The following is a 21,252-nucleotide window of genomic DNA, read 5'->3' as shown; positions in this document are numbered from 1 at the left end:
ACTGAGAAGGATAAATGGGCAGAGCTGTGATCGATCGGGACCCAAGTCCTTCTCCCATCCCAGCCCACAAGCAGGAGGGAGAGGAAGAGAGGGAGGGCATAAGGAATCCTGAACATCTAGCCCTGGAGATGGGCTCTGGGCTTCGGTGATTAATACGGCTGGACACCAGGGAGAGCTGGAGCACTCTGGGGGGCTGAGACTCTTGTTGCTTCTGGGACACGCATGCTCCACTGGTTCCATGGCGACCCAACACAGAGGTGGCTGTTTGAAAGATGTCCCAGCAGCAGGAAGTGTGCCAGAGGGGCGGGGGCTGGGGGGAGCTCTCTCCCGAGGAGAAAGGGCAGGTGGATGATGCTCCCCTAGCCCTGCTCAGCCCAACTGTTTGGGGAACTACAGGAGCCAGCTCCAAATGTGCCATGCCCTTCTGGCGGCACAGCCCTGCAGAGCACTCCCTTTCATACATGCAGTACCTGCCCCTCTGGCCCAGCAGTGGCTGCCATTTCCAACCTGTAGTCATAGCATGGCTCCAATACAACAAACCCCAGCAGAAGTGCCTCCAGGCACACAGAGGGCGTGTAGAGGATCACTGCCAGTCTCTGCCACTGCAGACATATAGGCAGGAAGGCAGTCCCACCCACAGCCCAGTAACAGGCACCGGGGAGCAGAGTCTTATGCTTTTCGACACCACAGGACACCTTCTTCATAAAGGCATTACTTTCTAGGCCAGGTGGCAAAGCAGATCTGATACAAAGGAAGAAACACAGAAACCCAGACAAAAGGAGGAGAGAGAGAAATATGTTCCAAACAAAAGAACAAGATAAGACACCAGAAAAAGATTTAAATAAAGCAGACCACCAATCTTCCTCATAAAGATTTCAAAGTAACAGTCATAACAGTACTCATTGACCTGAGGGAAAGAATCAATCATCTCAGTAAGAACTTCAACATAGAGATAGATTTGAAAAAGAGCCACTCAGAGCTGAAGAATATAGTACCTGAAATGAAAAATATAATGGAGAGAATGAATAGTAGACTGCTGGAAGTAGAAGGAAGAATCAATGAGATGAAAGATAGAGACCAGGAAAGCAACAAAGCTCAGGAACAGAGAGAGAAAAGAATTTCTAAAAAGGAGAGGATTCTTAGAGAGCGATGTGACAACAAACAAAACAATATTCTCATCATAGGGGTCCCAGAAGGAGAAGAGAGAGAGACAAAGCAGTAGAATTCTCTTTGAAGAAATAATAACTGAAAACACCTGCAATCTAGGGAAGGAAACAGATACCAGATCCTGGAAGCACAGAGAGCCCCTAACAAGATGAACCCCAGGAAGAAAACACCAAGACGTACAGTAATTAAAATGGCAAAGATTAAAGATAAAGAGGGAATCTTACAGGCAGATAGTTACCTAGATGGGAAACTCCAGAAGGCTATAAGCAGATTTCAAAGCAGAAACTCTACAGGCCAGAAAGGAGAGGCATGAAATATTCAATGAATTAAAAGGGAAGAACCTACAACCAAGAATCCTCTACCCAGCAAGGTTATCATTCATAAATCCAGTTTCACCTACTCATCCTCTTCCCTTTCTCTATAAAATCCTAGCAACCATTGATCTTTTCCATCATCTCCATAGTTTTTCTTTCTCCAGAATGTCAAATAGTTGGAATCATTATGGACTTTTTCACCACACTGACTTTCTCACTTATCTCTACTTAACGTTCATCCTTGTCTTTGTGTGTGTGTGTGTGTGTGTGGCTTGGTAGCTCAGTTATATTTACTACAGAATAATGAGTCATCGTATGGATGTATCACTCTGTTTATCCAGTCACCTGTTGAAGGACAGCTTGGTTGCTCCTAGTTTTGGTGGTTACAAATAGAGTTGTTATAGGCTGACTTCCTGTTGTGCGCCAAGGAAGGTGGCCCAACGGCAGATGACTGCCATACACTCTCTCCCCATGTCTGTATCACTAAAGATCCCCAAGTAATTCCTGAGCAGCACCACCAATGGGCTGACATTTTCTCTGGGTCCTAGATCTCCCTGAGAGCCTGGATGAGGAGCTTTCTGCAGACGGGGCAGAGGGAAAGTCTCCATTTACTTCCAAGGTAAGCTTGCCTGTCTTTGCCTAAGAGAGAAATGTTGTTTTCTTGGTTCCTCTCTTTTTGAGTTGAGTTCAGATATGAAAAAATGACAGTGTACATTCTAGATGTGAGATACTATTTTCTTGGTGTGGTGGAAGGCGAGGATGTGAACTGTACAGTAGGGACCCTTTTACTCAAAAAACATTTTTTTTCTCCATGGATTAAGAGTTTTGCAATTGCTCCCTCGATGGACTTGACAGATACATTCTCCAGGAAAAGCTCATGCCCTTTCCCATTGGAGGACTCTATGCTTGTTTTGGGGGCCTTTGACTTACTACTGTTTCTCATTTCGTTTGCAATAGTTGCCAAACCACCAAGGACACAGTACACACATAATGTGATGCAACAGTGTTTTCTCTCATTGCAGGTGGCCTCCAGACGGGACAGAAACAGTAAGTATTTGGGGATTGCTCACATGCTAATACAGGCGGTACACCCTTGCTATCTCCAATATGGAGATTTATACTGATTCCAATTTCCTGAGGAGAATAAGAACACGAAGTGTGGGGTGGGGAAATGGATTACCCATGGGAAAAACCATGTCCTTGTTTCTAAATCACATGGAAACAATGGTGTTCCTATCCTCACCGAGGAAAGTGTTCACAGGAGTGTCAAAGGAAAACAACGTGTGTATTGGAGTCACCATGACTCGGCCAATAACAACTTCCGATAATAATAAACCTCACCTCTGAGTAGGCTGTTGAATTCTCCTCAAGGCTGTTTGTGCGATGGCGGTTAAACACAAGCAGCCAAAACGGTATATAACTGGCCTGTGAGAAAAGATGAAATAGAGTCTTGGTTTCTTCTGAAGGCCTTTTCCAGGAAATAAGCCAAGAAGAGTGCTGTAAGATAAAAATGAAAAACAAGGTCACTTACGATTTCACATCCTTTTGAATCACGAGTCCTCTGTGGAGTACACTGTAGTTTAGTAGAATCTCATTGTCCCAAAGATGTTGGCAACATGGACAGAACATCTCCATCGTCCCTGAGTGGTAGTTGGGCATTTCATGTGAAGGGGCCTTGGGATCTGATCACTACACCTGCGGAAGGTAAACTCCCCCCAACAGTTGGAACTTCAGGATGATGATTCTGCAGGTGAGAGCGAGAATGGCCCAGTGGTAACGGGCCGAGTGACAAGGTGAAGGGGGATTCTCGCTCTTATTCGAAGCTTTGCATTTATGATCAATGTCTTGTTGAAGGGCTATGACCCCACGGAGTTCAGGGAAGGTCTGAGGACCCAGGGAGAGAGCAGGGCGATGCTGTGAGCCGCCGTGGCCCCAACAGGAGGAGGAAGAGCGGGAGCCCCTTTCTCTCATAACCTTCCTGTTTGCATTGTGTCTTAAAGACTGCGATGTGGAGACCTTCCTCAGTGGCAGCAGTGACGAGGAAGACTGTCCAGGTAGGGAGCTGCCTCGGGCCAGAGCCAACGGGAGCAGGGTTCCACCTGCAGCTCTGGAGACTGGGGATGGGAAGCATGGTAGCAGAAAGGTAATAGCAGAGGTACTATGCCTTTGGGTTTTGAGAGTGCTGTGAGTAAAATCAACACTTCTTGCTTTCTTACTTAAAGATGATCTTTCCTAGACCAGGGTTTGTTGGCTTTGCCTCTGCAGAGCACCAAAACCTTTGGTCCTGGGGTAGCATGTGGTGGGAACAGAGCAGCTGGGTTCGGTGTTCCTCCAGGAGGGAGGCACTCCGGTGAGACACAGCTCTGTCACCTGCCCTTGAGCCTGCAGGCAAGTTCTCTGATGGGCGCTAGGCAGGTGGGAAGGAGACCCTCCCCTGCACTTGCAGAAACCAGTGGGAACCTCCCTGTCCTCTCCTCACGTTCCTGATCAAAAGGGTGCTCCCAGGGCTGGTGGCAGAGACATTTCACCTCAGCCAGTGCATGTACTCCAGGATTGGGTGCCTTTTATGTGCTGCTGGGTTGTATGCACAAGGCTTGGGGGTTTGGTTGACTCTACAGAGTGTGATTGTGAATGAGCGGGAGTGTGTGGGAGAGAGAGAAAAAGAGACAGACAGTGGGATGGGGTTGTATGTTTAGCCAGTGGATGTGTCCCACTTACACTAAATTTGCCATGATCAACTTTCTTAAAAAAGAAAGGGCCTTCGCGCTGCACATTTTACAGCCATATTATCAAGGATGGCCAATAGCACTGGTTCAGTCATACTTGGTAACCAACTGCTTCTGTACTTTCTGGCCCCATGTACATATCAAGCATCCCTCCCTGACTCATTCTTGAACAGCACCACCAATGGACTGACAGCTACTTTGTGTCTTTCTTGTTACCCCTTAACCAAGTAACCGAACTCCTTCCTATGGACCAGCCAGAGGAGACCATGCCTGTTGATGAGGAAGAGCCTGTTGCTCTATCCGAGGTAGAAATGTTGCTTTCCTGATATCTTTCCATTTGTTAAAAATCAAAATTCACCCAAGTAAATCTGGAGATTTAATTAGCTTCATTAAGTGATTCATGAACTGGGCAGCATCCCTTATAATAACTACAGAGATGCTTCCAAGGGCTACGGATAGGGAGAGGTTTTTACAGGCCACACAATGAACTCAGAAAAAGTAGAAACGGAAAATTTCAGGTGAGGACATCTTCATTAGGGGACAAAAGTGTTCTATTGGGTGGATTCCTTTGGACGGATTCCTTTGGACGATGGAAAGGACACATAGGACATTATCATATTGATGCTGACTAGAAAATTTCGGAGAGACTACATTTTGGGAGAGGTTGAAATTGCCATGGAGTTCACTGAAGAGCTCCGGTTTGGTGACTTCACCTGGCAGAACTCACAACACATTTGGCCTGTGTCTTTTTAACATTATCCAATCAAATTCAGTGTAAAATCTGAAAGTTTACATTACAGATGATACATAAAATTTCCCTGGCGGGGAGAGTGTTGGGTGGTCGTCTCTGGCCAACTCACCCTTGATTCAAGAGAACACTTGCCACGGGCCACACCAAACCTCTGTAGAAATGGTGTGACTGGGAAGCCTCTTCCTCAGCACCAATTTTTCCTCCTTGGATTGAAAGTTTTGTCATTGTCAATCTCAGTGGACTTGAAAGACAGCCTCCAGGGAAATCAGCATTCCAACAAATGCGGAGGCCACTGACTCAGCCTCACTGTCTTATCTGTTTTGCTAAAGTCACCTAGAAGACTAAAGACCTGTGCAAACCCTCTGTGGGGTGAAGTGATTCTCATGGTTTTTTTCCTGTAATTGCAGATGGCTTCAGGAACAAGTGAAAGTGGTACGTATTCTGAAGTCACTCACGCGCTGGGGAAAACCCTTGCTGTCTACATTTAGGGGAGCTATCTGATTCTGGGTTCACACTGGAATGAGGAGGAGAGGTGAAGAGAAACAGAAAATAGGATTTTCCAGGCAGAGACCTGTGGTCACGTTACTAGAAGCAGACGCACAGTCTCCACGTGGTGGGAAGGGTGCAGGGAGATGAGTTCTGTCTGTATGTCAGTCGATAAGGTAGGATTCTGAGTGTGTACGTGTGCGTGCTGATGCTTCCCTAGATTTATATCCCCCCAAGCAACACAGCACCCAGTATGAACTTTCCCAGTAAGAAAAAATCCGATAACCTTCCTTCCTCAGTAGTAATGTATAGGAATATGTATAAAATTGTACAATTTCAATGTGTGAAATTCACTATATGCCAGATATGCCTCAAGTGATCTCAAAAAACAAACAAACAGACAAAAAAACCAGAAAACCCCATCCCCACACAGGAACGTGTTCACTGGGTTCTCAAAGGAAAACACATTTGGACTCAGCGTGACTCAGCCAATAACAACTTCATTTCATAATAAACCTGACCTCTGAGTAGGCTAGTGAATTCTCCCCAATGATGTTTGTGCCACGGCGGTTAAATACAAGCAGCCATAATGGTGTTTAACTGGCCTGTGGGAAAGGCAAAGTGGGCTCTTGGTTTCCTATGAAGGCCTTTGCCAGGAAGTAAGCCGAGAGGAGGTCTCAAAGTGAGTAGAAATGTAAAACAAGGTCACGTACGGTTTTGGCTTCCTTCTGAGTCACGACTCCTCTGTGGGGAACACTGCAGTTTAGTAGAATCTCATCGTCCCGTAGATGTTGGCCACATGGAGAGAACGTCTCCATCGTCCCCGAGTGGTCGTTGGGCATTTCATCTGAAGCGGCCTAGGCCTCGGACCAGTCAACACGTCGAAGGTAACCTTCCCCCCACAGCTGGAACTTCAGGGTGATGGTCCTGCAGGGGAGAGCGAGAACGGCCCGGGGAAACGGGCCGAGTGACAAGGTGAAGGGGCAAATTCGCTCTCATCTGAAGCTTTGCATCTGTGATTAATGTCTTGTTGAATGGCTCTGACACCACGGAGCCCAGGGAAGGTCTGAGGACCCAGGGAGAGAGCAGGGCAATCCTGTGAGCCGGCGTGGCCCCAACAGGGGGAGGAAGAGCGGGAGCCCCTTTCTCTCATAACCTTCCTGTTTGCGTTTGTGTCTTTAAAGACTGCGTTGTGGAGATCTTTCTCAGCGGCAGCAGTGACGAGGAGGACTGTCCAGGTAGGCAGCTACCTCGGGCCACATCCAACGGGAGCGGGGTTCCCCCTGCAGCTCTGGAGACTGGGGATGGGAAGCGTGGTATCAGAAAGGCAAAGGAAACACGTGTGGAGGAGCACTTTGTTCTCGTATTTTAAATTCCCAGTAGCAGACGTACTATGCCTTTGGGTTTTGAGAGTGCTGTGCGGATAATCAGCTCTTCTCGCTTTCTTACTTAAAGATGATCTTTCCTAGGCCAGGGCTTGCTGGCTTTGCCTCTGCAGAGCACCAAAGCCTTTGGTCCTGGGGTAGCATGTGGTGGGAACAGAGCACGAGGCTGCTGCCTTGGGTGTTCCTCCGTGATGGGGGCTATCTGGCAGACACAGCTCTGTCACCTACACTTGACCACGCAGACAAGTTCTGCCATGGGTGCCAGGAGGGTGGGGAGCTTCCTTTCCCGTCCTCATGTTCCTGATCAAAAGGGTGCTCCAAGGCTGGTGGCAGAGACATTTCCTCTCAGCCCCTGCACGTGCTCCGGGATCATGTTCCTTTTATGTGATGTGGGGTTGTCTGCACAAGGCTTGGGGATGTTTTGTGCGACTCTACAGACTGTAATTGTGAATGAGTGGGAATGTCTGTGAGAGAAACAGAGACAGACAGTGGGATGGGGGTGGTGTGTTTCCCCGGGGGATGTGTCCCACTTACACTGAACTTGCCAGAGTCAACTTTCGTAAAAAAAAAAAAAAAAATACGGCCATTCGCACTGCACATTTCATACCCATGTTATCAAGGATGGCCCACAGCAGTGGTTCAGTCATGCTTGGTAACCACCTGCTTCTATACTTTCTGGCCCCATGTCCATATCAAGCATCCCTCCCTGAGTCATTCTTGAGCAGCACCACCAATGGACTGACATCTGCTCTGTGTCTTTCTTGTTATCCCTTAACGCAGTAACCGAGGTCCTCCCTATGGACCAGGCAGAGGAGACCGTGCCTGTTGCTGAGGAACGGCCTGGTCCTGTCTCTGAGGTAGTAATGTTGCTTTCTTGGTGTCTTTCCTTTTGTTACAAAACAAAATTCACCCAAGTAAATTTGGAGATCTGATTGGCTTCATTAGCCATTCATGAATTGGTTAGCATCCGTTTTACCAAGTACAGAGATGCTCCCAAGGGCTACGGATTGGGAGAGGTTTTTACAGGCCAGACAAGGAAGTCATAAAAAGTAAAACAGGACTGTATCACATGAGGACATCTTCATTAGGGGACAAAACTGTTCGACTGGGTGGATTCCTTTGGGGGATGGAGAGGACACATGGGACAATACCTTACCAGTGCTGACCAGAAAATTCCTGACTGACTGTATTTTGGGGGAGGTTGAAATTGCCATGGAGTTCACTGAAGAGCTCCGGTTTGGTGACTTCACCTGGCAGAAGTCACACCACATTTGGCCTGTGTCTTTTTAACATTTTCAATTAAATTCAGTGGAAAATCTGACACTGTACATCACAGATGATACATACAATTTCCCTGGCGGGGAGAGTGTTGGGTGGTCGTCTCTGGTCAAGTGACCCGGATTCAAGAGGCCACTTGCCGCGGGACACACCAAAGCCGCGTAGAAATAGTGCGGTTGGGGAGCCTCTTCCTCAGCAGCAATTTCTCGTCCTTGGATTGAGAGTTTTGTCATTGCCAATCTCAGTGGACTTGGGAGACAGCCTCCAGGAAAATCAGCTTTCCACCTACTGCCGGGACCTTTGACCCAGCCTCAGTGTCCTATCTGGTTTGCTAAAGTCACCCAGAGCACTAAAGACCTGGGCAAAGCCTGTGTGGGGTGAAGTGATTCTCATGGTTTTCTTTCCTGTAATTGCAGATGGCTTCAGGAACAAGTGAAAGTGGTACGTATTCTGAAGTCACTCACGCGTTGGGGAAAACCCTTGCTGTCCTTAGTTAGGGGAGCCATTTAACTCTGGGTTCCCACTGGAATGAGGATTGGAGGTGAAGTGAAACAAAAAGTAGGACTTTCCAGGCAGAGAACTATGGTCACATTTCTAGAAGCAGTCGCATAGTCTCCAGGTGGCGGGTAGAGTGCAGGGAGATGAGCTGTGTCTGGATGTCAGTCGGTAAAGTCGGATTCTGAGTGTGTACGTGTGCGTGCTTCTGCTCTCCTAGATTTATATCCCCCCAAGCAACACAGCAGCCAGTATGAACTTTCCCAGTAAGAAAAAATCACATCACCTTGCTTCCACAGTAGTAGTAACGTATGGCAATATGTATAAAATTGTACAATTTCAATGTGTGTAATTCATTAAGTAGCAGTTACACCTCAAGTAATCTGAAAAAATAAATTAAAAAAAAAACCCATCCCCACCCAGGAAAGTGTTCACAGGGTTCTCAAAGGAAAACAAATTCGGAGTCACCGTGACTCAGCCAATAACAACTTCATTTCATAATAAACCTCACCTCTGAGTAGGCTGTTGAATTCTCCTCAAGGCTGTTTGTGCGATGGCGGTTAAACACAAGCAGCCATAATGGTGTTTAACTGGCCTGTGGGAAAAGGCAAAGTAGGCTCTTGGTTCCCTCTGAAGGCCTTTGCCAGGAAGGAAGCCGAGAGGAGGTCTCAAAGTGAGTAGAAATGTAAAACAAGGTCACTTACGGTTCTTTCTTCCTTCTGAATCACGATTCCTCTGTGGAAAACACTGTAGTTTAGTAGAATCTCATTGTCCCATAGACGTCTGCCACACGGAGAGAAGGTCACCATCGTCCCCGAGTGGTCACTCCCCATTTCACTGGAAGCCGTCTAGGCTTCGGACCAGTCAACACGTCGAAGGTAACCTCCCCCCCACAGTTGGAACTTCAGGTGATGGTCCTGCAGGTGAGAGCGAGAACGGCCCGGTGGAAACGGGCCGAGTGACAAGGTGAAGGGGCATCCTCGCTCTCGTCTGAAGCTTTGCATCTGTGATCAATGTCTTGTTGAAGGGCTATGACCCCACGGAGCCCAGGGAAGGTCTGAGGACCCAGGGAGAGAGCAGGGCGATGCTGTGAGCCGGCGTGGCCCCAACGGGGGGAGGAAGAGCGGGAGCCCCTTTCTCTCATAACCTTCCTGTTTGCGTTTGTGTCTTTAAAGACTGCGTTGCGGAGATCTTTCTCAGCGGCAGCAGTGACGAGGAGGACTGTCCAGGTAGGCAGCTACCTCGGGCCACATCCAACGGGAGCGGGGTTCCCCCTGCAGCTCTGGAGACTGGGGATGGGAAGCGTGGTATCAGAAAGGCAAAGGAAACACGTGCGGAGGAGCATTTTGTTCTCGTATTTTAAATTCCCAGTAGCAGACGTACTATGCCTTTGGGTTTTGAGAGTGCTGTGCGGATAATCAGCTCTTCTCGCTTTCTTACTTAAAGATGATCTTTCCTAGGCCAGGGCTTGCTGGCTTTGCCTCTGCAGAGCACCAAAGCCTTTGGTCCTGGGGTAGCATGTGGTGGGAACAGAGCACGAGGCTGCTGCCTTGGGTGTTCCTCCGTGATGGGGGCTATCTGGCAGGACACAGCTCTGTCACCTACACTTGACCACGCAGACAAGTTCTGCCATGGGTGCCAGGAGGGTGGGGAGCTTCCTTTCCCGTCCTCATGTTCCTGATCAAAAGGGTGCTCCAAGGCTGGTGGCAGAGACATTTCCTCTCAGCCCCTGCACGTGCTCCGGGATCATGTTCCTTTTATGTGATGTGGGGTTGTCTGCACAAGGCTTGGGGATGTTTTGTGCGACTCTACAGACTGTAATTGTGAATGAGTGGGAATGTCTGTGAGAGAAACAGAGACAGACAGTGGGATGGGGGTGGTGTGTTTCCCCGGGGGATGTGTCCCACTTACACTGAACTTGCCAGAGTCAACTTTCGTAAAAAAAAAAAAAAAATACGGCCATTCGCACTGCACATTTTATACCCATGTTATCAAGGATGGCCCACAGCAGTGGTTCAGTCATGCTTGGTAACCACCTGCTTCTATACTTTCTGGCCCCATGTCCATATCAAGCATCCCTCCCTGAGTCATTCTTGAGCAGCACCACCAATGGACTGACATCTGCTCTGTGTCTTTCTTGTTATCCCTTAACGCAGTAACCGAGGTCCTCCCTATGGACCAGGCAGAGGAGACCGTGCCTGTTGCTGAGGAACGGCCTGGTCCTGTCTCTGAGGTAGTAATGTTGCTTTCTTGGTGTCTTTCCTTTTGTTACAAAACAAAATTCACCCAAGTAAATTTGGAGATCTGATTGGCTTCATTAGCCATGCATGAATTGGGAAGCATCCGTTTTACCAAGTACAGAGATGCTCCCAAGGGCTACGGATTGGGAGAGGTTTTTACAGGCCAGACAAGGAAGTCATAAAAAGTAAAACAGGACTGTATCACGTGAGGACATCTTCATTAGGGGACAAAACTGTTCGACTGGGTGGATTCCTTTGGGGGACGGAGAGGACACATGGGACAATACCTTACCAGTGCTGACCAGAAAATTCCTGACTGACTGTATTTTGGGGGAGGTTGAAATTGCCATGGAGTTCACTGAAGAGCTCCGGTTTGGTGACTTCACCTGGCAGAAGTCACACCACATTTGGCCTGTGTCTTTTTAACATTTTCTATTAAATTCAGTGGAAAATCTGACACTGTACATCACAGATGATACATACAATTTCCCTGGCGGGGAGAGTGTTGGGTGGTCGTCTCTGGTCAAGTGATCCGGATTCAAGAGGCCACTTGCCGCGGGACACACCAAAGCCGCGTAGAAATAGTGCGGTTGGGGAGCCTCTTCCTCAGCAGAAATTTCTCGTCCTTGGATTGAGAGTTTTGTCATTGCCAATCTCAGTGGATTTGGGAGACAGCCTCCAGGAAAATCAGCTTTCCACCTACTGCCGGGACCTTTGACCCAGCCTCAGTGTCCTATCTGGTTTGCTAAAGTCACCCAGAGCACTAAAGACCTGGGCAAAGCCTGTGTGGGGTGAAGTGATTCTCATGGTTTTCTTTCCTGTAATTGCAGATGGCTTCAGGAACAAGTGAAAGTGGTACGTATTCTGAAGTCACTCACGCGTTGGGGAAAACCCTTGCTGTCCTTAGTTAGGGGAGCCATTTAACTCTGGGTTCCCACTGGAATGAGGATTAGAGGTGAAGTGAAACAAAAAGTAGGACTTTCCAGGCAGAGAACTATGGTCACGTTTCTAGAAGCAGTCGCATAGTCTCCAGGTGGTGGGTAGAGTGCAGGGAGATGAGCTGTGTCTGGATGTCAGTCGGTAAAGTCGGATTCTGAGTGTGTACGTGTGCGTGCTTCTGCTCTCCTAGATTTATATCCCCCCAAGCAACACAGCAGCCAGTATGAACTTTCCCAGTAAGAAAAAATCACATCACCTTGCTTCCACAGTAGTAGTAACGTATGGCAATATGTATAAAATTGTACAATTTCAATGTGTGTAATTCAGTAAGTAGCAGTTACACCTCAAGTAATCTGAAAAAATAAATTTAAAAAAAAACCCATCCCCACCCAGGAAAGTGTTCACAGGGTTCTCAAAGGAAAACAAATTCGGAGTCACCGTGACTCAGCCAATAACAACTTCATTTCATAATAAACCTCACCTCTGAGTAGGCTGTTGAATTCTCCTCAAGGCTGTTTGTGCGATGGCGGTTAAACACAAGCAGCCATAATGGTGTTTAACTGGCCTGTGGGAAAAGGCAAAGTAGGCTCTTGGTTCCCTCTGAAGGCCTTTGCCAGGAAGGAAGCCGAGAGGAGGTCTCAAAGTGAGTAGAAATGTAAAACAAGGTCACTTACGGTTCTTTCTTCCTTCTGAATCACGATTCCTCTGTGGAAAACACTGTAGTTTAGTAGAATCTCATTGTCCCATAGACGTCTGCCACACGGAGAGAAGGTCACCATCGTCCCCGAGTGGTCACTCCCCATTTCACTGGAAGCCGTCTAGGCTTCGGACCAGTCAACACGTCGAAGGTAACCTCCCCCCCACAGTTGGAACTTCAGGTGATGGTCCTGCAGGTGAGAGCGAGAACGGCCCGGTGGAAACGGGCCGAGTGACAAGGTGAAGGGGCATCCTCGCTCTCGTCTGAAGCTTTGCATCTGTGATCAATGTCTTGTTGAAGGGCTATGACCCCACGGAGCCCAGGGAAGGTCTGAGGACCCAGGGAGAGAGCAGGGCGATGCTGTGAGCCGGCGTGGCCCCAACGGGGGGAGGAAGAGCGGGAGCCCCTTTCTCTCATAACCTTCCTGTTTGCGTTTGTGTCTTTAAAGACTGCGTTGCGGAGATCTTTCTCAGCGGCAGCAGTGACGAGGAGGACTGTCCAGGTAGGCAGCTACCTCGGGCCACATCCAACGGGAGCGGGGTTCCCCCTGCAGCTCTGGAGACTGGGGATGGGAAGCGTGGTATCAGAAAGGCAAAGGAAACACGTGCGGAGGAGCATTTTGTTCTCGTATTTTAAATTCCCAGTAGCAGACGTACTATGCCTTTGGGTTTTGAGAGTGCTGTGCGGATAATCAGCTCTTCTCGCTTTCTTACTTAAAGATGATCTTTCCTAGGCCAGGGCTTGCTGGCTTTGCCTCTGCAGAGCACCAAAGCCTTTGGTCCTGGGGTAGCATGTGGTGGGAACAGAGCACGAGGCTGCTGCCTTGGGTGTTCCTCCGTGATGGGGGCTATCTGGCAGGACACAGCTCTGTCACCTACACTTGACCACGCAGACAAGTTCTGCCATGGGTGCCAGGAGGGTGGGGAGCTTCCTTTCCCGTCCTCATGTTCCTGATCAAAAGGGTGCTCCAAGGCTGGTGGCAGAGACATTTCCTCTCAGCCCCTGCACGTGCTCCGGGATCATGTTCCTTTTATGTGATGTGGGGTTGTCTGCACAAGGCTTGGGGATGTTTTGTGCGACTCTACAGACTGTAATTGTGAATGAGTGGGAATGTCTGTGAGAGAAACAGAGACAGACAGTGGGATGGGGGTGGTGTGTTTCCCCGGGGGATGTGTCCCACTTACACTGAACTTGCCAGAGTCAACTTTCGTAAAAAAAAAAAAAAAAATACGGCCATTCGCACTGCACATTTTATACCCATGTTATCAAGGATGGCCCACAGCAGTGGTTCAGTCATGCTTGGTAACCACCTGCTTCTATACTTTCTGGCCCCATGTCCATATCAAGCATCCCTCCCTCAGTCATTCTTGAGCAGCACCACCAATGGACTGACATCTGCTCTGTGTCTTTCTTGTTATCCCTTAACGCAGTAACCGAGGTCCTCCCTATGGACCAGGCAGAGGAGACCGTGCCTGTTGCTGAGGAACGGCCTGGTCCTGTCTCTGAGGTAGTAATGTTGCTTTCTTGGTGTCTTTCCTTTTGTTACAAAACAAAATTCACCCAAGTAAATTTGGAGATCTGATTGGCTTCATTAGCCATGCATGAATTGGGAAGCATCCGTTTTACCAAGTACAGAGATGCTCCCAAGGGCTACGGATTGGGAGAGGTTTTTACAGGCCAGACAAGGAAGTCATAAAAAGTAAAACAGGACTGTATCACGTGAGGACATCTTCATTAGGGGACAAAACTGTTCGACTGGGTGGATTCCTTTGGGGGACGGAGAGGACACATGGGACAATACCTTACCAGTGCTGACCAGAAAATTCCTGACTGACTGTATTTTGGGGGAGGTTGAAATTGCCATGGAGTTCACTGAAGAGCTCCGGTTTGGTGACTTCACCTGGCAGAAGTCACACCACATTTGGCCTGTGTCTTTTTAACATTTTCAATTAAATTCAGTGGAAAATCTGACACTGTACATCACAGATGATACATACAATTTCCCTGGCGGGGAGAGTGTTGGGTGGTCGTCTCTGGTCAAGTGATCCGGATTCAAGAGGCCACTTGCCGCGGGACACACCAAAGCCGCGTAGAAATAGTGCGGTTGGGGAGCCTCTTCCTCAGCAGAAATTTCTCGTCCTTGGATTGAGAGTTTTGTCATTGCCAATCTCAGTGGATTTGGGAGACAGCCTCCAGGAAAATCAGCTTTCCACCTACTGCCGGGACCTTTGACCCAGCCTCAGTGTCCTATCTGGTTTGCTAAAGTCACCCAGAGCACTAAAGACCTGGGCAAAGCCTGTGTGGGGTGAAGTGATTCTCATGGTTTTCTTTCCTGTAATTGCAGATGGCTTCAGGAACAAGTGAAAGTGGTACGTATTCTGAAGTCACTCACGCGTTGGGGAAAACCCTTGCTGTCCTTAGTTAGGGGAGCCATTTAACTCTGGGTTCCCACTGGAATGAGGATTAGAGGTGAAGTGAAACAAAAAGTAGGACTTTCCAGGCAGAGAACTATGGTCACGTTTCTAGAAGCAGTCGCATAGTCTCCAGGTGGCGGGTAGAGTGCAGGGAGATGAGCTGTGTCTGGATGTCAGTCGGTAAAGTCGGATTCTGAGTGTGTACGTGTGCGTGCTTCTGCTCTCCTAGATTTATATCCCCCCAAGCAACACAGCAGCCAGTATGAACTTTCCCAGTAAGAAAAAATCACATCACCTTGCTTCCACAGTAGTAGTAACGTATGGCAATATGTATAAAATTGTACAATTTCAATGTGTGTAATTCATTAAGTAGCAGTTACACCTCAAGTAATCTGAAAAAATAAATTAAAAAAAAAAACCCATCCCCACCCAGGAAAGTGTTCACAGGGTTCTCAAAGGAAAACAAATTCGGAGTCACCGTGACTCAGCCAATAACAACTTCATTTCATAATAAACCTCACCTCTGAGTAGGCTGTTGAATTCTCCTCAAGGCTGTTTGTGCGATGGCGGTTAAACACAAGCAGCCATAATGGTGTTTAACTGGCCTGTGGGAAAAGGCAAAGTAGGCTCTTGGTTCCCTCTGAAGGCCTTTGCCAGGAAGGAAGCCGAGAGGAGGTCTCAAAGTGAGTAGAAATGTAAAACAAGGTCACTTACGGTTCTTTCTTCCTTCTGAATCACGATTCCTCTGTGGAAAACACTGTAGTTTAGTAGAATCTCATTGTCCCATAGACGTCTGCCACACGGAGAGAAGGTCACCATCGTCCCCGAGTGGTCACTCCCCATTTCACTGGAAGCCGTCTAGGCTTCGGACCAGTCAACACGTCGAAGGTAACCTCCCCCCCACAGTTGGAACTTCAGGTGATGGTCCTGCAGGTGAGAGCGAGAACGGCCCGGTGGAAACGGGCCGAGTGACAAGGTGAAGGGGCATCCTCGCTCTCGTCTGAAGCTTTGCATCTGTGATCAATGTCTTGTTGAAGGGCTATGACCCCACGGAGCCCAGGGAAGGTCTGAGGACCCAGGGAGAGAGCAGGGCGATGCTGTGAGCCGGCGTGGCCCCAACGGGGGGAGGAAGAGCGGGAGCCCCTTTCTCTCATAACCTTCCTGTTTGCGTTTGTGTCTTTAAAGACTGCGTTGTGGAGATCTTTCTCAGCGGCAGCAGTGACGAGGAGGACTGTCCAGGTAGGCAGCTACCTCGGGCCACATCCAACGGGAGCGGGGTTCCCCCTGCAGCTCTGGAGACTGGGGATGGGAAGCGTGGTATCAGAAAGGCAAAGGAAACACGTGCGGAGGAGCATTTTGTTCTCGTATTTTAAATTCCCAGTAGCAGACGTACTATGCCTTTGGGTTTTGAGAGTGCTGTGCGGATAATCAGCTCTTCTCGCTTTCTTACTTAAAGATGATCTTTCCTAGGCCAGGGCTTGCTGGCTTTGCCTCTGCAGAGCACCAAAGCCTTTGGTCCTGGGGTAGCATGTGGTGGGAACAGAGCACGAGGCTGCTGCCTTGGGTGTTCCTCCGTGATGGGGGCTATCTGGCAGGACACAGCTCTGTCACCTACACTTGACCACGCAGACAAGTTCTGCCATGGGTGCCAGGAGGGTGGGGAGCTTCCTTTCCCGTCCTCATGTTCCTGATCAAAAGGGTGCTCCAAGGCTGGTGGCAGAGACATTTCCTCTCAGCCCCTGCACGTGCTCCGGGATCATGTTCCTTTTATGTGATGTGGGGTTGTCTGCACAAGGCTTGGGGATGTTTTGTGCGACTCTACAGACTGTAATTGTGAATGAGTGGGAATGTCTGTGAGAGAAACAGAGACAGACAGTGGGATGGGGGTGGTGTGTTTCCCCGGGGGATGTGTCCCACTTACACTGAACTTGCCAGAGTCAACTTTCGTAAAAAAAAAAAAAAAATACGGCCATTCGCACTGCACATTTTATACCCATGTTATCAAGGATGGCCCACAGCAGTGGTTCAGTCATGCTTGGTAACCACCTGCTTCTATACTTTCTGGCCCCATGTCCATATCAAGCATCCCTCCCTCAGTCATTCTTGAGCAGCACCACCAATGGACTGACATCTGCTCTGTGTCTTTCTTGTTATCCCTTAACGCAGTAACCGAGGTCCTCCCTATGGACCAGGCAGAGGAGACCGTGCCTGTTGCTGAGGAACGGCCTGGTCCTGTCTCTGAGGTAGTAATGTTGCTTTCTTGGTGTCTTTCCTTTTGTTACAAAACAAAATTCACCCAAGTAAATTTGGAGATCTGATTGGCTTCATTAGCCATGCATGAATTGGGAAGCATCCGTTTTACCAAGTACAGAGATGCTCCCAAGGGCTACGGATTGGGAGAGGTTTTTACAGGCCAGACAAGGAAGTCATAAAAAGTAAAACAGGACTGTATCACGTGAGGACATCTTCATTAGGGGACAAAACTGTTCGACTGGGTGGATTCCTTTGGGGGACGGAGAGGACACATGGGACAATACCTTACCAGTGCTGACCAGAAAATTCCTGACTGACTGTATTTTGGGGGAGGTTGAAATTGCCATGGAGTTCACTGAAGAGCTCCGGTTTGGTGACTTCACCTGGCAGAAGTCACACCACATTTGGCCTGTGTCTTTTTAACATTTTCTATTAAATTCAGTGGAAAATCTGACACTGTACATCACAGATGATACATACAATTTCCCTGGCGGGGAGAGTGTTGGGTGGTCGTCTCTGGTCAAGTGATCCGGATTCAAGAGGCCACTTGCCGCGGGACACACCAAAGCCGCGTAGAAATAGTGCGGTTGGGGAGCCTCTTCCTCAGCAGAAATTTCTCGTCCTTGGATTGAGAGTTTTGTCATTGCCAATCTCAGTGGATTTGGGAGACAGCCTCCAGGAAAATCAGCTTTCCACCTACTGCCGGGACCTTTGACCCAGCCTCAGTGTCCTATCTGGTTTGCTAAAGTCACCCAGAGCACTAAAGACCTGGGCAAAGCCTGTGTGGGGTGAAGTGATTCTCATGGTTTTCTTTCCTGTAATTGCAGATGGCTTCAGGAACAAGTGAAAGTGGTACGTATTCTGAAGTCACTCACGCGTTGGGGAAAACCCTTGCTGTCCTTAGTTAGGGGAGCCATTTAACTCTGGGTTCCCACTGGAATGAGGATTAGAGGTGAAGTGAAACAAAAAGTAGGACTTTCCAGGCAGAGAACTATGGTCACGTTTCTAGAAGCAGTCGCATAGTCTCCAGGTGGCGGGTAGAGTGCAGGGAGATGAGCTGTGTCTGGATGTCAGTCGGTAAAGTCGGATTCTGAGTGTGTACGTGTGCGTGCTTCTGCTCTCCTAGATTTATATCCCCCCAAGCAACACAGCAGCCAGTATGAACTTTCCCAGTAAGAAAAAATCACATCACCTTGCTTCCACAGTAGTAGTAACGTATGGCAATATGTATAAAATTGTACAATTTCAATGTGTGTAATTCATTAAGTAGCAGTTACACCTCAAGTAATCTGAAAAAATAAATTAAAAAAAAAACCCATCCCCACCCAGGAAAGTGTTCACAGGGTTCTCAAAGGAAAACAAATTCGGAGTCACCGTGACTCAGCCAATAACAACTTCATTTCATAATAAACCTCACCTCTGAGTAGGCTGTTGAATTCTCCTCAAGGCTGTTTGTGCGATGGCGGTTAAACACAAGCAGCCATAATGGTGTTTAACTGGCCTGTGGGAAAAGGCAAAGTAGGCTCTTGGTTCCCTCTGAAGGCCTTTGCCAGGAAGGAAGCCGAGAGGAGGTCTCAAAGTGAGTAGAAATGTAAAACAAGGTCACTTACGGTTCTTTCTTCCTTCTGAATCACGATTCCTCTGTGGAAAACACTGTAGTTTAGTAGAATCTCATTGTCCCATAGACGTCTGCCACACGGAGAGAAGGTCACCATCGTCCCCGAGTGGTCACTCCCCATTTCACTGGAAGCCGTCTAGGCTTCGGACCAGTCAACACGTCGAAGGTAACCTCCCCCCCACAGTTGGAACTTCAGGTGATGGTCCTGCAGGTGAGAGCGAGAACGGCCCGGTGGAAACGGGCCGAGTGACAAGGTGAAGGGGCATCCTCGCTCTCGTCTGAAGCTTTGCATCTGTGATCAATGTCTTGTTGAAGGGCTATGACCCCACGGAGCCCAGGGAAGGTCTGAGGACCCAGGGACAGAGCAGGGCGATGCTGTGAGCCGGCGTGGCCCCAACGGGGGGAGGAAGAGCGGGAGCCCCTTTCTCTCATAACCTTCCTGTTTGCGTTTGTGTCTTTAAAGACTGCGTTGTGGAGATCTTTCTCAGCGGCAGCAGTGACGAGGAGGACTGTCCAGGTAGGCAGCTACCTCGGGCCACATCCAACGGGAGCGGGGCTCCCCCTGCAGCTCTGGAGACTGGGGATGGGAAGCGTGGTATCAGAAAGGCAAAGGAAACACGTGCGGAGGAGCATTTTGTTCTCGTATTTTAAATTCCCAGTAGCAGACGTACTATGCCTTTGGGTTTTGAGAGTGCTGTGCGGATAATCAGCTCTTCTCGCTTTCTTACTTAAAGATGATCTTTCCTAGGCCAGGGCTTGCTGGCTTTGCCTCTGCAGAGCACCAAAGCCTTTGGTCCTGGGGTAGCATGTGGTGGGAACAGAGCACGAGGCTGCTGCCTTGGGTGTTCCTCCGTGATGGGGGCTATCTGGCAGGACACAGCTCTGTCACCTACACTTGACCACGCAGACAAGTTCTGCCATGGGTGCCAGGAGGGTGGGGAGCTTCCTTTCCCGTCCTCATGTTCCTGATCAAAAGGGTGCTCCAAGGCTGGTGGCAGAGACATTTCCTCTCAGCCCCTGCACGTGCTCCGGGATCATGTTCCTTTTATGTGATGTGGGGTTGTCTGCACAAGGCTTGGGGATGTTTTGTGCGACTCTACAGACTGTAATTGTGAATGAGTGGGAATGTCTGTGAGAGAAACAGAGACAGACAGTGGGATGGGGGTGGTGTGTTTCCCCGGGGGATGTGTCCCACTTACACTGAACTTGCCAGAGTCAACTTTCGTAAAAAAAAAAAAAAAAATACGGCCATTCGCACTGCACATTTTATACCCATGTTATCAAGGATGGCCCACAGCAGTGGTTCAGTCATGCTTGGTAACCACCTGCTTCTATACTTTCTGGCCCCATGTCCATATCAAGCATCCCTCCCTCAGTCATTCTTGAGCAGCACCACCAATGGACTGACATCTGCTCTGTGTCTTTCTTGTTATCCCTTAACGCAGTAACCGAGGTCCTCCCTATGGACCAGGCAGAGGAGACCGTGCCTGTTGCTGAGGAACGGCCTGGTCCTGTCTCTGAGGTAGTAATGTTGCTTTCTTGGTGTCTTTCCTTTTGTTACAAAACAAAATTCACCCAAGTAAATTTGGAGATCTGATTGGCTTCATTAGCCATGCATGAATTGGGAAGCATCCGTTTTACCAAGTACAGAGATGCTCCCAAGGGCTACGGATTGGGAGAGGTTTTTACAGGCCAGACAAGGAAGTCATAAAAAGTAAAACAGGACTGTATCACGTGAGGACATCTTCATTAGGGGACAAAACTGTTCGACTGGGTGGATTCCTTTGGGGGACGGAGAGGACACATGGGACAATACCTTACCAGTGCTGACCAGAAAATTCCTGACTGACTGTATTTTGGGGGAGGTTGAAATTGCCATGGAGTTCACTGAAGAGCTCCGGTTTGGTGACTTCACCTGGCAGAAGTCACACCACATTTGGCCTGTGTCTTTTTAACATTTTCTATTAAATTCAGTGGAAAATCTGACACTGTACATCACAGATGATACATACAATTTCCCTGGCGGGGAGAGTGTTGGGTGGTCGTCTCTGGTCAAGTGATCCGGATTCAAGAGGCCACTTGCCGCGGGACACACCAAAGCCGCGTAGAAATAGTGCGGTTGGGGAGCCTCTTCCTCAGCAGAAATTTCTCGTCCTTGGATTGAGAGTTTTGTCATTGCCAATCTCAGTGGATTTGGGAGACAGCCTCCAGGAAAATCAGCTTTCCACCTACTGCCGGGACCTTTGACCCAGCCTCAGTGTCCTATCTGGTTTGCTAAAGTCACCCAGAGCACTAAAGACCTGGGCAAAGCCTGTGTGGGGTGAAGTGATTCTCATGGTTTTCTTTCCTGTAATTGCAGATGGCTTCAGGAACAAGTGAAAGTGGTACGTATTCTGAAGTCACTCACGCGTTGGGGAAAACCCTTGCTGTCCTTAGTTAGGGGAGCCATTTAACTCTGGGTTCCCACTGGAATGAGGATTAGAGGTGAA

At 48.7% G+C, this 21,252-nt stretch overlaps 1 long non-coding RNA gene across 1 annotated transcript; it reads right to left on the bottom strand.

The window, feature by feature from the left end:
* Nucleotides 1-1,298: 1,298 nt before the first annotated feature.
* On the bottom strand, nt 1,299-20,466 carry LOC130680604 (uncharacterized). The gene is made up of 6 exons (XR_008993622.1): nt 18,563-20,466; nt 15,414-15,819; nt 12,263-12,668; nt 9,441-9,519; nt 6,158-6,291; nt 1,299-2,978 (listed from the first exon to the last, which is right to left on the bottom strand). It is a non-coding gene; the product is annotated as an uncharacterized LOC130680604 (long non-coding RNA).
* Nucleotides 20,467-21,252: the final 786 nt, after the last annotated feature.

The sequence above is a fragment of the Manis pentadactyla genome, chromosome 14 (genome assembly GCF_030020395.1).
Source record: "Manis pentadactyla isolate mManPen7 chromosome 14, mManPen7.hap1, whole genome shotgun sequence".
Taxonomy (NCBI): Eukaryota; Metazoa; Chordata; class Mammalia; order Pholidota; family Manidae; genus Manis; species Manis pentadactyla.
This window is presented reverse-complemented; position numbering and strand designations above follow the sequence as displayed.